This window comes from Lynx canadensis, chromosome X (assembly GCF_007474595.2).
Source record: "Lynx canadensis isolate LIC74 chromosome X, mLynCan4.pri.v2, whole genome shotgun sequence".
NCBI lineage: Eukaryota > Metazoa > Chordata > Mammalia > Carnivora > Felidae > Lynx > Lynx canadensis.
Window position 1 is genome coordinate 15,528,658 of NC_044321.2, and position 18,852 is coordinate 15,547,509.

Sequence of the window (18,852 nt, forward strand, 5' to 3'; positions counted from 1 at the left end):
CAGTCTGGACACAATCATAAAGAACTGGGCAATTCCCTTCCAAGGGGAATGGCTGTCAAGATTTCTCCTGTAGTTTAGGTCAAACAGGAAGCTCTTAGGATGTCACAGAGTTTGTCAATCTGATTCCTACAGTAAAGTTTTCAAAGCTGTCATTACCCTTCCCCTCACCCCGGCCAAAAAAAGACAAAGCTGACAGATTTATTATCAAACCACTTCATTAGCTAACCACCACCCCCCCCCCCCGCCATATCTTCGTAACATCAGCCCTGGGGACTCCCATTCATTCCATTTGGGGTGGGCTGGGAATCTATGTTGTCCAAACTCCCTCAGGTGATTCCGATGAGCAGCACAGCCTTGACACGGAGGGCTGAGGCGAAAAGGGCTGGCTACATCCTTGCTACTAAAAGTACCGTCCCCCGGCAGCTTGTTAGACCACAATCTCAGTCTCCCTACACCCGCCAGCCCCCAGCCCAGACCCCCTGAATCCGAATCTGCATTTTAACAAGATCTGCCCACATACACCCCGCCCTCAGCCTGGGACTCCTGGGCAATGTTAAAGTTTGAGGAGCCTGGGCTTCAGAATCTCCTGGGTTGTGTTTTGTTTCACCTTCACAAGAGGAAGAAGAAGCAGTGGGAGGTCAGCGTCAGAATTCACATTGCAAAATTTTTCAGTATCTTCCTGATGAACAACAGGGCCAAATCCCGCTCGCTCCCTCCCCACCCTCCCAGAAACTATGAGTAGTCAGATTAAATGTAAAGAGAGTCAAAGACTAGACATGGCCTGTTTTTTCAATTAAAGCAATGCATTTTTCCATTTGTGCTGGCAGCATCGACACTTGCATTACTGCGCATGCTTAAAGCTACCGGCCACATTCGACTCGCGGACTGTCAAAGCAGCAGAACCTGCAGTCTCCGATATTAAAGTGCTTTACATGGAACCAAAGCATTCCAGGATAAATAATTCTTGGAACTAATGAGAACTACTAATTGCATCCAGTCTTAAAAATCAATATACTTCAAGAAACTTTTTAAAAATTTATATGCTTATTTCCCTTCTTCAAGTAACATCATAAGGCATTCACAGGAAGTGGTGGTTCCAATTGAACGTGGCTGCATGTTAAAAAAAAAAAATCTCTGTGGCTGCATATCAAAAAAAAAAAAAATCTCACAGAGCCTAACACCCAGCTCAGCGAAGATTCCCAGCAAGTTCTCAGAACCTGATAGATATGGGTACCCCTCAGGCTAATCACAGTTTGCTTTGTTGTTGCTGTTTTAACGTAGCCAAGGCCACCCAGATATCCTGTACCCTAGTATAATCAGGAGTGAAAGAGCACTTGAACTCTGGAGTTAAATGGCCCCATAGGCTCAAATCCAGGTCTGGCACTGATTAGCTGTGCTCCTCTGGGCTAACAGTTACTTAACGTCTCTGGTCCATGGGAAGTGCTGTACAAAAGTTTGCTGTTTTTCTCATCCAGCATGTCATACCACATGAATGGTACAGATAATAGAACTATGCACACAGTGGGTGCTCAGTTATTACAACTGGTCAGAGAAAACTCCACCCTGATTACATTTCCTTTAACGACTGTTTCATTACTGAACACCAGCAACCTTTTCATGTGTCAAGAGAGGTGCTCGTGGGAAAGTTCTTTCCTTTCCTCTAATGGCAAAAACCAGAAACCAAATGATATCGTCACCTTCTTCATCCAGCGCGAAGTTCTCTCTCTCCAATCATGTACTTGTTAAGGTTTAGTTTTATTATGACTTATTTATTCTCAAACAATAAGCATTATTATAGAAAAAAACAAAAAGCATTTGAGCAGGTGAGAGTTGCCGTCTTTGTACATAACAGTAGACTGATACCAGTTATGTAACGGTTACTGAGATCACAAATGTTGATTTCCAGAATGTTCTCAGTAGACGAGTGCCAGACAATATTGCCTTCATGGTATTATTATTATTATTATTATTATTATTATTATATAGTTACATATGTAGTAGACAGCAGAGGGAATTGGGAGGTTTAACTATTTGCCCATTTTCATCTGTTTTGAAGCGCTCATAACAAATGACCAAATGATATAGATGGTTCGCCACGTATTTATTGAATCCATTTCCCTACGCAGTTTCGCCAGCCAATGCTTTAACATCAACTGACTTAGCATAAGAATGAAGCAACTGTATCCAGTCTACCTTCATCACTGTCTCTATTTTTGAAGAATACCCATCCTTTCAAGGTCTTACACATCTTTCCGGTCCATCACACACAGGCTACTGGCGTTCCAACGCCAAGGTTGACCTTTAACAGATCTGCAGTCTTCATCTCTGGGCCTCAGTTTTTCCATCTGTGACATAGGAATAATCACTCCCTGGGGTGGGGGATGGGGGTAAGAATTAGTGGAGTTAATGCACATTCTCTACAACTACGAAGAGGAGTAAATAATACACTTTTACTGGATAAATAACGAGGCCTTGACTCACAACAGCAAATTCATGTTCCTTTTCACTCTGTGCCAGGTCCTGAAGTGGTTACAAGAAAGGTTATTATAGACTCTCCTTGCCCCCAAAATGAGGAGAAAGAAGAGTAATTTCTGTATGTGTTTAAAGAGAAGAAGAATGTGAACAGGAGAGAACCCACCCACTAATTCCTCCCTAGGTTAGCCCTGACAGTGACACAGCTGCAGGGGTTGCTCTCACCAGCAACATTCCCATAACACTGTTACCTTCCAGAGCGCTAATATACTGAGGGGCTCCAAGCTTGTCCATGCCTCAGGGCCTTTGCACTTGCTGTTCTCTACTTAAATGGCACCTAGTAATGGCAGGAGCTTTCTAATCATTCAGGCGTGAGCTGCAATTTCACCTCCCCCAAGAGGCCTTTTCTGATGACTCTAGGTGAATCCACCAGTCAGTCACTCTATCCTTTTCCCCTCCTATATTTCTTGTTGCATATTTCACTCTCCGTAATTATTTTTTTTTTTGCTTGTCTGCAGTTATGCTCTCTCTCCTCTGTTAGAATGTACACTCTCTAAGAGTACAGACCTTGTTAAGTCCATTCCTAAAATGGCCCATGGCACATAAAGGACACTCAGTGGACTGAGGCAGGTAATGTATGGGTATATAGTTTGATAGTTCAGCAGCTGTGTCGTATCTGTGTTAGGTTCTGATGACTGTTTTGTCTCTTCAGAATGCTTTTTCTTGCCTTTTGGCATGTCTTGTGATTTGGGACCGAAAGCCAGACATTTTGTATAGGGCAGTGGACACTGAGGCAAATGAGACCTCAGTGTGGGGATTTATGTTAAGCTAGCCAGAAGTTGGGCCATGTTGAGGTCGGTGGTTCCTACAGACATGAGAAACTTCAAATTCCTCTAGTGATCTTTTTTGTCCCCCCTCTTGGCTCTGGGGCTTCCCTTTGTGCTGCTGCCCAGAAAGAGCCTGTCTCCTGCAGTTCTCCCTGCTACAATCCACTGTTGTTATTCCCGGAGGCTTGTTAGTGTGCTGTGGGGGTGGGGTGGAGGGGTTGCGAATATTCTAAGCCCCCATCTTTGGAGAGCACTGCAGACCTGTGTCTGGTGTTAGCCTTCACAAGCGCTTCTGCCTCTCCTCCAAGAATAGAGCTCCCCCTCTCCCTTCCCCCAGCTGCAGTGGGCATCTCCCAGCGTTCTCAGTCTACAGCCTTGTGGCCCTTCTCCCTGAAGATTAAGACTTTTTTGAGGTGAGGTGGGGGGCTGGCCTGGATGGAATTCCTTTCCCCCAGCTGCAATGGTATTTCACTGGTGCTTTCACACCCCACCCTTCCCCTGCAGACTAAGCCTTTCGTTCCTTAAAGGAGAAAAGTCTGAGTGGGTCTCTCAGTGGTCCCAAGCCAGCACCTGCAACCCGCTCCCTGAGTTTTCTTCAGTTTGTCCCCAGTCTTCCCTGCGAGAGCAAGGTGGGATTCCTGGAGGAAAAGCCTGCAAAACAATAGGCCACCTTCCCACTCCTCTGCTGCCCCCAGGAGCTTCACACTCTCAAGCTAGTCTGCACTCAACCTCCAGCAGTTTGTCAAATTTTTAGCTTGATCTTTCTACCTACTTCCGTAGTGTCTGGTGGCTTCTGCCTCTGGGAAGTAAATGCTCAGGCCTCAGGTCTCGGAAAGTGCTTCTTCTCTCCAGATTTTTAAATGGCTATTTGCTCTGCAGACTCAGTTCTCTTGTCAATTTCCAATCTGTCCAGATTTTTCCTCGTAAGCATGGGAGACACATCTCTGCAGCTCTCTACATCTCTGAGCTGAAACTAGAAGTCCATTTATTGATTTTTTTCAAAGCATCAGAAGTATGACAAAACGGGAACATTTGATAAAATAGGTGGTGGGTAGGGAGATGTTTATATTTTCATGCTCTTCTATATTTTACTAGAAATTTCAAAATACAAAATCAACATGTGGGTGGCCATGGTGGAAAATGGTTCTATAATATAAATAGACTGAGATGCGTACACAGCACTTGATGCTTGTTCAATAATTTACAGAGACCACCTGAATTAAAAAAAAAAAAAAACAACCAACAGTGTTTGTGGCAACACTTCCAAAACTGTTCTGGAAAAAAAAATAATAAATCACCCCAGTACACCACGGATTTTCAGTGTTGAAGCAGTGAAAGAAGAAACTCAAGTAGAAGAATTAATGTCCTCAAAGAGAACAATTTGTTTGTGCGGGTTTATAAATCCAAGTATATGACAATATTACACGTTAATCGATTCACTGTCCTTTAAACTGATATCCAACCATTATTATTAACATTCATGGAAGCGTGAGGTCATTGATGCACGCACCGGCAGACCACAGGTCATTCGGCAACACCTTTTTACTTAAATAATTCACTATCTTAAATAATGGCAAATAAATTCCATGCTACAAAACAAATGAACCATTAATGACTCCAAAACTTCAGATTAATCTTAAGGATAGTACATTAAATTCAATTAAACCAGATGAATATTTAACATGTTCCTTCTCTGTACTTAAGACCATTCTAACCCCTCTGGGGAAAAAAAAATGGGCAGACCTGGATAACTTACTGGTATCTGCCATCACCACAGACACAGCGATGGGTTACAGGGCTGAGAGGAACTTGTGTGAGTACGTGGTCTGAGAATGGCAGATGCATGCCCCAGGCCAACACTGGCCCTACAGTGAGTTTCATTAGCAAAGAGAGTGACTTTGGATTATCTGTATGCTCTAATATTCACATGTACATTTCAATTAAAAGGAAGAAAGAATACAGTTTTTAGTAAAGGGGATGGATCTGCATTTGGCTTTCGTTACAACAAATGAAGACAAGCCTAAGTTTGTAACGGGAATGAAATGGGATGGCCCCACCAATGATGAACCTGTAGCTTTAATTATCACATGTGGCTCTGGGAGACGCAACCCCAGGTGGAAGTGCAATCGGGGTGACCAGTCAGACAGCTAAATAGCACACTTCCCCCGCCTCAGAACCGCCACTTGTCAACTGCTGCTATGTTGTTTCAAGGGCTGTTTACAAATCAGCTACCTCCCTGCACTGCACCGGGCCTGAAATTAGATTTCATATCCAGCTGGAGGGCCGGGGACTGCGTTCAGCTTCAAGTTGGCAGCACCTTAGACCTGACTGTCATCTTAAAATATCTGTTAATGGAAACCATTCAAACTCAAGTTTTTAAATAAAAGGAAGAGCAAAATTGAATAAAAAATATCAGAGGCTAAAAAAGAAGTAAGGTGTGTGGATTTTTTAACCACCAATGACAGGAGAAGCTCTCACTATAATTACATGGATTATATGTACCGAGACATCATCTGTCATGTGATATTTTGAACCAAATAACAGAGCGGTCCGTGAGAAAAATATATATCAATAAGCACAAAGAAGCGATTTCTCAATACGTGAAACCACACAAACCTGACATGCTCCATATTCAAATGTGGACCCAAGTTCGTATCATGTGCCACCAGAGCCCAAAGTCATAATTACTCATTTAACACAGAACAGCTGAAACTACGTTCATAATGCAGATGTATTTTTTAATAGGTTGGCAATTATTGCGGTTTCAAGATTTGAAGAGAAAAAGGTTGTGCACACACTCATGATTTTGCAGCTGAGAGAAACAGTTAAAGACTGAACTATGAATATAAGGCAAGCTGTTACACAGCAGTTACAGAATGACAGCAGTAAACCTGATTCCTTTTCCGTCTGCGGCCCTGAAGGCCCCAGTATTACGGTGTGACTACAGTCTTAGCAGTTTTAACTCGATAACACTGTGGGTTTAAACAGTTATCATGTACCTTTTGCCCATAATCTGCCAACCTATTGATTTGGATGTCGTTTCTTTGCCGTGAGCCGTATGTGGTCAGAAAGCAAGCCCCGTGTGACCGAAGGCTTGGGTATCTGCCGTCACATTGCAGACGAGATACTGTCGAAACATACACAGCCTTCCTAAGAAGATATTCGCGTTTTAACACTTAAGTCAATGCCAATTGTGGTTTATTATAATCATCACTAAAATATGCATCTATAGTAAATATTTCAAAGGCAATTTTAATCTACTTTTTCTCCCACAATGTGCAAAAACAGTCCCTTTTTGGTTTTCAGCTGGGCCTGCTCTACTGCTACGAGCTATATCTCCCATCTCGACCATGGCCTCGTTTTACAGCCAGGAAAATGACATCCCTGCTGAGGAGCTGTGCTGCTTCCTCAGAAGAGAAAGGTTCCGTGTGAGAGGACAGCGCAGCCGGGGGGTCCCCACACGGCCCCGGAAGTGAGCAGGGCCCGAGCGCACACACCCCCCCCCCCCCGCCATGGCTGCCCCAGGCCTTCGAGGAGAGCCCAGTTCCCGTGGCCCTTCCTTCGAGGTCTCCAGCTGGGACCACCAGCCTCAAGAAAGCCAGGGCAGGCCGTGGACAGCCGTGGACAGCCGTGGACAGCCCCTCCGCTTACAAATGAGGCAAGCCCACTGTTTTCCACCCAGACTCCCAGACACAGGGTATGGACTTCGTTGGTTTTCTTGAAAAAGACCTGGTGGTCCCAGAGGAAGTATGACAACAAATGAAATGCTCTTTCCCTCGTGACAAGAAAAACAGGCAGCAAAGAGCTAAAATGGGCTGACCTCAAGCACCTCATTCCACAAATAGCTAAACGTGTATGTGTGTGTGGCTTTTGTGTTCATGCCTGTTATTACCACACACTGGAGACATTCACATTTTTACCTTCACTCTCCCTGAACTCCCCTCAAGATCTCTTGTCTAATCCTCCTCGGTGGCAGACAGATGGTGAGATTTGCCCCTGAGCTGGGGGCAGGCAGGGCGGGGGGAGCGGGAGGGAATACAGAATTTCAAATCCCCTTGTGAGCTAAGAAACTAAAGGGAAACAAAATGTCTCCTGGGCAGCCTTGGAGGTGTGCTGCCCACCTGTCCCTTCAGGACAGAACCGGTGGCTTCAGGCTCTGCCCTAGCTTGTGTTCCCTCCTGGGTGGCACTCCTCCTGGACAGCCCTCTCCAGGCACTGCCAGGAACGGGGGAGGGGGGGTGAGGCCGGCCCACACTGGGCAGACCTCCGCCCGGCAGTGTGTGCTCACAAGCTCCTTGTCAGGCTGGCTGGGACCGCAGCCTGAGGCTCCCCCTGCCCCTCTCCCCACCCCTTCATCTCCCAAGGGTGTTATCTCCCCTCCACAAATAAACCTCCTACACTCCTACCTCCATCTCAGCTCCCCCTGCCCCCAGCACCCAACCGACAAACACCATACCTCTGTACTTTTCCAGTCTCTCAGAGTAGCTCAATACTTAACGTTCATAGTTAGCATTTGTTGACCGATGAATATGCATCAAACACGACTCTGATCTGCCCTATACTCGTGATCTCACTCATCCTCGCAAGTATGCTAGCAAAGAGGTACACTGCTGTTGTTGCTATTCCCATGCTTCATACGAGAAAACAAATAGATACCTAGAGGGATTAAACGACTTCCCAGGGTCTCGGAGCTAATAAACCGAGACTCACTCTTCTAGGATCGTGGGGCACTACTGCTCCCGGCCAAAGCCCGACCAAGTCCCGAGTCCCGGAAAGCAGATCCTGGGTCTGCAGCCGCCACCCTGCACTCCACACACCTCAGTAAAGTTGTGCCGAGTGCAAGTGACCTGACCAGGTTCACAGGTCACAGCAGAAAGAATGAAATTCCTTGGTAGAAAGGCAAGGGCACAGCAGGTTTTCTTGCAGTGCACAGTGTATACATCATGGGGAGGGAGGAAGGGCAGCCTTTCGATATCACCATGCTACAGATGTTTTTGCATATGTTTTTCTACCTTCACCCTAACAAAGAACTCTAATGATACCTTAAGTGAAAACAACATTTCAAAAATGTCATCAAGCAAAAGTTGAATGGATGAGTTGAAAATCTAAAAAGTTTAGCTGGCTATCATAGGACCTGATCACCTATGAAAACTTTAATTCCAAAAATTACCGTTTTGATGTCAAATGACTACCATTTATTTCATTTCATATTCTTTTAAGCTTTTATTTTAATTCCAGTTGACACAGGGCTACATTAGTCTCATGTGTACAACACAGTGATTCATCACTTCCATACATCACCCAGTGCTCATCACAAGTGGACTCCTTAATCCCCATCACCTATTTCACCCATCCCCCCACCCACCTCCCCTCTGGTCACCATCAGTTTGTTCTCTATAGTTAAGAGTCCATTGGGGCACCTGGGTGGCTCAGTCAATTAAGAGCCTGACTCTTAGTTTTTGGCTCAGGTCATGATCTGACAGTTCATAGGTCCGAGTCCCACATCAGGCTCCAAGCTGACAGCACAGAGCCTGCTTGGGATTCTCTCTCTCTCTCTCCCCTTCCTCCACTCTCACATGTGCACATGCATGCTGTCTCTCAAAATAAAATAAATAAACTTAAAAAAGAGTCCATTTCATATTCTTCAATAAAGTTCGGAAAATGGGACATATTCCTTAAGGATTCCTCGAATAAAGAAGATTTCATGCAATGCATCAAATTTACTCTGTGCTATCTACTTGGAACATGTGGCTTCCTGGTTTTGGAGATACTAACCATTTTTTCATGTCAGAATGTATCAGTCTGAAGAATGTGTACGTTTGGCAGGTGTATGAACCTAATTTTTAAAATCCTAATCCTTACAATGTGGTTTAAGACCTTCAATAATACTGATCAGCTAGGGGCACCTGGGTTAAGTGACTGACTCTTGAATTCGGCTCAGGTCATGGTCTCAGGGTCATGAGATCGAGCCCCATGTTGGGCTCCACACTGGGCATGGAGCCTGCTTAAGATTCTCTCTCTCTTTCTACTGCTTCTGTTCTCCCTCCCTCTCTCACTCTCTAAAAAAGAAATAAAAATTTAACTTTAAAAAATGATCAGATAAAATACCTTAGAGATATTCTGTACTTAAGTGCATGAACATAATAGAAGAGTATTATAATTTTTGGTTAATAGTAGCAATTTGGGGCACCTGGGTGGCTCCATCAGTTAAGCATTTGACTCTTGGTTTAGGCTGATCTCACAATTCGTGGATTCAAACCCCACATCAGGCTTTGCACTGACAGTGCAGAGCTGGCTTGGGATTCATTCTCTCTCTCTCTCTCTCTTTTTTTTTTTTTAATTTATTTTTGGGACAGAGAGAGACAGAGCATGAACGGGGGAGGGGCAGAGAGAGAGGGAGACACAGAATCGGAAACAGGCTCCAGGCTCTGAGCCATCAGCCCAGAGCCCGATGCGGGGCTCGAACCCACGGACCGTGAGATCGTGACCTGGCTGAAGTCGGACGCTTAACCGACTGTGCCACCCAGGCGCCCCTCTCTCTCTCTTTCCCTCTCAAAAATAATTTTAAAAAGCTTTAAAAAAAGAATAGTAGCAATTCTCATTTGCATGCCCATACCTGGACTAATTCTGGAAAGGGAAAAAGCCCTCTACCAGGTATTCATCATTACTGGTAATAATACTAATGTGTAGCTGGACTCTACTTACATTATTATTTATTCATCCTTCTGTTCTCAGAGTTTCCCAGTATCTGGCACATGATAAAATAACTGTAGCTCTTATAAAAATTCTACCAGGATACCATCTCCTTTCACAGATGAAGAGCTGCTTCAGGAAGGGGAGGAAACTTCTGAGGCTGCACAGCTGGTGGGCCATGGGCAGGGATCACTCCCCCTCCTGAAACATCTTCCCCGCTTTGAACATTCACTTGCCTGGCTATTTTCCTCCCCTTTTGGCCATTCCCCGTCAGTCTCAACGCTGCGATGCCCGGGGCTCTTCTCTCCTCTGGCCACACTGCCCCTCCAGGTGATCTCATTTCACCAAATGAGATTCCCAAATTCCTATCTGTAGCCTGGACCTGGCATTTGAACTCCAGACCCACATCCTTAACAAGCTCCCGGTGCTCAGCAAAAAAAGATAGGGTCATCCCTCCCTCCTCTCTCTCACCACACAACCAGTCTGATCAGCAAATCCCAGGGGTGCCACCTTCAGAAACATCCAGAATATGATCAGTAAATCCTGGTGGTGCTACCCTCAGAAATGTCCAGAATCTGACTGCTTCTCCCTGTTCCCATTACCAACCTTCTGGTCTCCCCTGGTTTCCTGCATTGGCCTCTGACCTCTGCTCCTTGCTTCCGCCCTTGCCCTTAGTGGCCTGTTCTCCACAGGGCAGCCAAAAGGAACCAGTGAGAGCATCCGTGGTCACATCACTACACTGTTCAGAGCTCCCCCGATTACTTCCCATCTCGCCCAGAACCCCAAATCTTATAGTAGCCCTACTCCATCTGGAGCCCTGTGAACCTCTACGCCCATCTCCGGATGCCCTCACCTGTGCCCTCCAGCACACTGGCCTTTGTTCTTTTTCTAGCACACCGGGGACTTTGCACATGCTGTTGCCTCTGCCTGAGAGGCTCTTTCCTCCAGATCCCCACAGGGCTCTCTTCCTCACTGCCTCAAGTCTTGACTTAAAGGTCACCTTTTCAGTAAGGCCTTTGCTGGCCTCCCTATCATCAATTGCAATCTAGCCCCCAACATTCATATCCCCTTCCCCTGCTTTTTTCTCCCTCCAACATACTATAACTTATTTATTATGCTTATGGCTTACCGTCTGTCTACCCCACTAGGACGTAAGTTCCCTGACAGCAGGGATTTTTGTCTGACTTACTCACCCACGTATTCCCTAGTGCTTAGAACACAGTCAACACTCAATAAACATTTGATGGATGCACGAGGGAAGCTCAGAGAGCTTAATTAACTTCCCCCAAAGTTGTAGGGCTCAGCTGTAACTCTAAACCACTGCTCTGAGTCACCAGTTGGTGATAAAATAAAGATCCTTGATCAGTGCACACTCAGATATCTACAGATCTGATAAAAATTCAAACCAAATTACACAGAAAGAGATCAATTTCCCTAGCTCACTGGGTACTTTCGTTAATCTCACATTCACTTGGAAGACAAGAAGAATTTAAAAAACAGCAACGTAGAAAAAGTAATACATGCCCGAGAGCCACTTCAATCACAAGAAGCTGAAGGATGAATGTACCTTAATCCCTAAGGAAAAGTAAACAAGTCAGATCAAAACATTTCTCAATTTTAAGTAAATTTTTTCAAATCTTAGAAATAAAGAAACAAAATCTCCTATTAACATTTCAGCATTTTTCTCCCTATACACCGGGTTTGGCAGTTTATACATCATACTGCATAGACAATTCCACAGCCGGCTTTTTTCTCTCATAGCATCTGTATTTTCTATACTACTGTATACATTATTAGGGGCCCTAAGGTTAAGGTTATACAGTAATTGGTCAGCAGGCAATGAAGTCTCAGCTGGTAAAAAGAAAAACAAAGAATACGAACATTGACTAAACATGGACGCCTAAGACCGCCGTCCAGCGTGCCATCTTCCAATCGACTGCCGGCTCCACCACTGACCCAGGCCCGCGTGCATTCCCTACAGGCCAGAAGAATCAGTGCCTCTGGAAAGCCTCAGGCGAAACTGCTTCTGGAAGTCAGAACCTAAGACCACGGTCTATTTAAGTGGCCACTACCACCACCATCCAAAGAGCAAGGGTCAGGTACCCAGTGCTGCCAATAACCACAAGGGTAGAGAAACAAGCAACAAAGATAGTACTCATTCAACAAATATGGATAAGCACTGCTGTGCACCAGGCACCGAGGACATAATGCTACACAGAGGCCATGGAACCTCAGTCCAAAAGGGAAGAGAGCCATTTGTCAAACAGCCACAAAAACAGACTTAAAATTCTAAGAGTGACAAGTGCTACTGAGGTCAGAAATATGGCACTACAAAGGCCTGTAGAAAATGGGTATTTGTGGGGGAGCTGGGTGGCTCAGTTGGTTGAGCATCTGACTTTGGCTCGGGTTATGACCTCATGGTTCATGGGTTTGAGCCCCATATCAGGCTCTCTGTTGTCAGCACAGTGCCTGCTTCTGATCCTCTGTCCCCCTCTCTCTTTGCTCCTACCCAGCTTGCACTCTGTCTCTCGAAAGAAAGAAAGAAAAGAAAAGAAAAGAAAAGAAAAGAAAAGAAAAGAAAGGAAGAAGAAAGAAAGAAAGAAAGAAAGAAAGAAAGAAAGAAAGAAAGAAAGAAAGAAAGAAAGAAAATGGTATTTGTAAGAGTCAGGAGGTCAAAGAAGGTTTCCCTGGGAAAGCACGAAGCAAGCTCTGGGGCTGTGAAGGCATGAGGGGGTGCAAGGGTATGAAGTGGGATACGAGGCTGGAAAGAGAGATGGGGGTCACAGCACAGAGAACCTTGCAAGCTGACCACATTCAATGTGTATTTATATATTCTGAGAGGGAGCGGAGATAGAGCTCAAGCGAGGGATGGGCAGAAAGAGGGAGAGAGAGAATCTCAAGCAGGCTCCACGCTGTCAGCACAAAGCCCACTGCAGGGCTCGAACTCACCAACTATGAGATCGTGACCTGAGCCAAAACAAGAGTCAGAGGCTTAACCGACTGAGCCACCCAAGCACCTCGATCAGTTTTTTCTTTAATGTTCTCTTGGTGTGATATCTAATAACTCCTCACCTAGGTCTAGGTCCTGAAGATTTTCTCATGTTTAATTCTAAAACTTTTATAGTTATATGTTTTACATTTAAATCCCTGATCCGTTAGGAGATAAAATTTTTTATAAGGTGTAAGACTGAGGTTGAGTTTCCTTCCCCCCCCCCCCACCTCTGGATGTTCAGTTGCTCTGTCTGGCACCATTTGTTGAAAAGGTTATACTTCCTCCACTGAACTGCTTGTGCTTTTTTATCAAAAATCAGTAGGACATATTTGTGTGAGACTGTTTTTGGGTTCTCTCTCCAGTTTCACTGACCTGTGTATGTATCTCTGCACCAGCACCACACTGTCTTAATTACTAGAGCTATTATGGTAAGTCATAACAGTCATAAAAGTCCTACTTTGCTCTCCTTTTTCAAAATTGTTTTAACTCTGTGTGTGTGTGTGTGTGTGTGTGTGTGTGTGTGTGTGTGTGTGTGAGAGAGAGAGAGAGAGAGAGAGAGAGAGTAAGCACACATGTGCAGGAGTGGGGAGAGGCAGAGAGAGAGAGAGACAGAGAGAGAGAGAGAGAGAGAGAGAGAGAGAGAGAGAGAGAGAGAGAGAGAGAGAGAATCTTATGCAGGCTCTACACCCAGCACAGAGCCCAATGCTGGGCTCAATCTCACGAGTGTGAAACTATGACCTGAGCTGAAATCAAGAGTCAGATGCTTAACCGACTGAGCCACTCAGATACTCCTGCTTTATTCTAGTTCCTTTGATTATCCATATAAATTTTAATTTTTTTAATGTTTATTTATTTTTGAGAGTGAGAGAAACAGAGTGTCAGTGGGGAAGGGGCAGAGAGAGAGGAAGACACAGAATCCAAAGCAGGCTCCAGGCTCCAAACTGTCAGCACAGAGCCTGACTTGGGGCCCAAACCCACAAACCATGAGATCATGACCTGAGCTAAAGTCAGGTGCATAACCAATTGAGCCACCTAGGCATCCCTGATTTTCCATATAAATTTTAAAACAAGCTAGTCTACAAAAAAAAAAAAACTTTCCTGGGATACTGATAGGAATTACATTACCAATAGATTAATTTGGGGAGAACTAACATCTTTACCTTGTTGACTCTTCCAGTCCACGAACACAGTATACCTCATTACTTCTTGAGATGTTCCTCGAATACTTTCATCAACATTTAGTAGTTTCAGCACATACATCCTGTGTGTGTTTTGCTAGATTTATACCTAAGTAGTTCAATTATTTTTGGAGTGATTGTAAATGGGATTGTGCTTTTAATTTGGGTTTCCATATGTTCATTGCTAGGATATAGAAAAATTAATTTTCATGTGTTCATCTATCCTACTATCCTGTGACCTTGCTGAATTCACTTATTAGTTCTAAGAGTTGTTTTGTAGATTCTCAGGATTTTCAACGTAAAGAATCATGTCATCTACAAACAGGGACGATTTTATTCTTCCATTCTGATTCATTGCCTTTTATTTCTTTTCTCAACATTGTGCTGGCTAGGACTTCCAGTACTGTGGTGAGAGCAGATATTCTCACCTTGTTCCCATCCTCACGGAGAAAGCATTCAGTCTTTCACCATGTAGTATATTAATGTAGGTTTTTTGTAGATGTTGTTTATCAAGCTGGGAAAACTCCTCTCTGTTCTTACTTTGCTGAGAGTTTTTATCTTGAATGGATGTTTAATTTTGTCACATGTTTTTTCTGTACCAATTGATATGATTATGTGATTACTTTTTCTCCCATAGCTTATTGATATGGTGGATTATATTTAACTGATTTTCGAACAATGAAGCCGCCGTCCATATCTAGAATAAATCCCACTTGGTCATAGAACACGGTTCTTTTAATATCTTGCTGGATTTGTTTTGCTAATACTTTGTTGTGGATTTTTGTGTCTATGCTCTTGAGGGACATTGGTCTGTAGTTATTTTTGTACTGTTGGCCTGGTTTTGGTACCAAGGTAATACTGGCCTCATAAAATGATTAGCAGGCATTTCCTTCTCCTCTATTTTCTCAAAGAGATTATGTAGAATTGGTGCTTATGTTTAAATATTTGATGGAAATCTCTGGTGAAACCCTCTAGGCTTGGAGATTCTTTTTTGGAAGCTTTTAAGTTATTAATTCAATTTAAGTTTTGTGGTTTTTTTTATTTAAGTAATCTCTACACCCAACGTGGGGCTCAAACTCATGACTCCAAGATCCAGAGTCACATGCTCTTCTGAATGAGCCAGCCAGCACCCCTGAATTCAACTACTTTAATAGTTATAGGACTATTGACATTATCCATCTATTTTATCTTGAGTGAGTTTTGGTAGTTTGTGATTTTTCAAAGAATTGGTCCATTTCATATTAATTGTCAAATGTATGTGCATATAAGACCTGTTTGTAATATTCTCTTACTATCTTTGTAATGGCTGCAAGATCTATAGCGATAGACCATTTTATTCCTAGCATTGCAATTTGTGTTTTCTTTCTTTGTCAGTCTTCTTATAAGTTTATCCATTTTACTGATCTTTTTAAAGAACTAGTTTCTTCACTGATTTTCTCTGATGTTTTTCTATTTTCAACATCAATGATTCCAGCTCTTCATTATTTCCTTTCTTCTGCTTGCTCTTTTCTTCTCCTTTATTTTCTAATTTCTTGAAGTGGGAGCTTAGGTTATTGATGAGAACTTTCCTCCACTCTAATGTAAACATTTAGTGCTATAAATTTTCCTCTTAGCACTGCTTTGGTTGTGTCCCACAAATTGTGTATTTTCATCTTCATTCAGTTTGATGTATTTTTAAAATTTCCTTTGAGACATCCTCTTTGACCCATGGATTATCCAGAAATGTGTTGTTTTCCAAGTGTTTGGAGAGTTTCCTGTTACCTTTATGTTATGTTACTGATTTCTAGTTTGATTCCATCATAGTCTAACAACATACTCTCTATTATTTCCATTCCTTTAAATATATTGGAGTTAGTGTTATGACCCAGAGCATGGTCTAACTTGGTGAATGTTTCATAGGTACTGAAGAGGATGTGTTTCATGCTGTTTCTGGGTGGAGTGTTCTACAAATATCAATTAGAACCACTCGGCTGATGATGTTGCTTGGTTCTTCCTTATCCTTGATGATATCCTACTTAGTAGTTCTTTCAAACACTGAGAGAGCAATGCTGAAACTCGCAACTATAATTGTGGATATATCTGTCTTTCAGCTCTACCAGTTTTTCTTCATGTATTTGCAGCTCTGTTGTTTTGTTCATACATACTTAAGATTGCTATTTTATTGGTAGATTAACAATGTTATCATCTGTCCTTCTTTGTCTCATTAATTTTCTTTGCTCTTTAGTCTACCTTATCTGGTAATATAAATAGCTACTCCTGCTTTTTTAAAAAAAATAATGCTTTCATATCTTTTTTCACCTTTTCACTTTTTTCACTTCAATGCATTTGAAGTGAGTTTCTTGTAGACAGCGCATAGTTGAGTCACATTTTTATCCATTCTGTTACCTCTTTCAATTGGTAAATTTAGACTATTTACACTTAAAGTAATTATTGATATATCAGGGCTTAAGTCTGCCATTGTATTATTTGTTTTCTATTTATTCTCTATTTATCATCCCTCTTTTTCCTTTTTCTTCCCTTCCTGTGAGTTACTTGTACATTTCTCAAAGCTCCATTTTGATTTATCCATAGTCTTTGAGTACATCTCATTGTATAATTTTTTAGTGGTTTTTAATGGTTTTTAGTTATTAAAATATACACACATAATCACAGCCAGTGGTATCAATATTTTCCCATTTGAAGTGATGTATAGAAATCTTACTTCCATTGATGTTCCTTTATACCCTCCCCACTTTTTAAATATAACTTTCTTATATATTATCTCCACACATATTGAACACCACACCAGATGATATTATAACTTACGCGTCAAACATCAAACATAATTTTAAAATCTAATGAGGATAAAGACAGCCTATTATACATACCCCTATTTCTACCCATCCACTGTTTGTTTCCCTTTCTGAAGTTCCAAGCTTCCTTCTGTCACCATTTCCTTTTCAGTTTAGAGAACTTTCTTTAGCCGTTATTTAAGAGTAGGTCTACTACTAACAAATTCTCTTTGTTTTCCTTCACCTGAGAATATTTTTATTTTCTCTTCATTCCTGAATAATATTTTCACCAGATATAGAATCCAGAGTTGACCATTCTTTTCTTTCAGCACCAGAAAATGCTGTGCACTTCCTTCTGGACTCCATGATTTCATACGAGAAATCCACTGTCATTCAAATCATTCTTCTTCTACAGGTAACATGTTGTTTCTCTCTCATGGCTTTTTCTTTGTCTTTAGTTTTTAGAGGTTTGATTATTGATGTGTCTTGGCACAGATCTCCTCTTTGGGTTTTGCTCAGCTTCTCGATCCTGGAAGTTTATCCCTTTTGCCCAGTTAAGGGAGTTTTCAGCCATTATTTCTTTGAATACTTTTTATTTCCATAACTTTTTTCTTCCCTTCTGGGACTCCAATGACACAAATGTTAGACCTTATGTTATTGTACCATAGGTAAGTGAGGCTCTGTTCTTTTGTCTTTCCAGACTATCTTCTCTGTGTTGTTCAGACTGGGTAAATTTTATTGATCTGTTTTCAACCTCACTGATTCTTTCCACTCTCATCTCTATTATTAAGCTAACCAGTAAACTTTTTAATGTGGCAATTTTATTTTTTGGTTCTATAATTTCCATGTTTTAAATATCTCCAATTTATTTGATAAGAATGTTTAATTTTTTGTTTCAAGAATGTTTGTCATTATTCATTAAGGCATCTTTTTTCAAGGTTTATGTATTTGTTTTGAGAGAGAGAGAGAGAGAGAGAGAGCGCACATGCAATGGAGAGGGGCAGAGAGAGAGAATCCCAAGCAGGCACTGTGCAGAGCCTGACTTAGAGCTCAGTCCCACCAACTGTGTGATCATGAGCTGAGCCAAAATCAAGAGTCGGCAACACAACTGACTGAGCCGCCCAGGCACCCCCATTAAGGCATCTTTTATGATGGTTGCATTAAAATCTGTCAGGTAATTCCAACATTTGAGTCTTCCCAGTGTTGTTATCTGTTGATTGCCTTTTCATTTAAGTTGTGGTTTTGGGAATGCAAGCTGGTTCAGCCACTCTGGAAAACAGTATGGAGGTTCCTCAAAAAACTAAAAATAGAACTACCCTACGACCCAGCAATGGCACTACTAGGCATTTATCCAAGGGATACAGGTGTGCTGTTTCGAAGGGACACATGCACCCCAGTGTTTATAGCAGCACTATCCACAATAGCCAAAGTATGGAAAGAGCCTAAATGGCCATCGATGGATGAATGGATAAAGATATGGTATATATATATACAATGGAGTATTACTCGGCAATCAAAAAGAATGAAATCTTGCCATTTGCAACTATGTGGATGGAACTGGAGGGTACTATGCTAAGTGAAATTAGTCAGAGAAAGATAAAAATCATAGGACTTCACTCATATGAGGACTTTAAGAGACAAAACAGATGAACATAAGGGAAGGGAAATAAAAATAATATAAAAACAGGGAGGGGGACAAAACAGAAGAGACTCATAATTATGGAGAACAAACTGAGGGTTGCTGGAGGAGTTGTGGGAGGGGGGATGGGCTAAATGCGGAAGGGGCACTAAGGAATCTACTCCTGAAATCATTGTCGCACTATATGCGAACTAATTTGGATGTAAATTTAAAAAAAAATTTTTTTTTAAAAGAAAGAAAGAAAAGGCATCCAAATCGGCCAGGAGGAGGTCAAACTTTC

General features: G+C 42.5%; 1 protein-coding gene across 3 annotated transcripts in view; it reads right to left on the reverse strand.

The window, feature by feature from the left end:
* The window catches only part of SH3KBP1 (SH3 domain containing kinase binding protein 1), a 334,711-nt gene that overhangs the window by 251,428 nt on the left and 64,431 nt on the right, over positions 1 to 18,852 (reverse strand). The gene's annotated exons all lie outside the window — the stretch shown is intronic.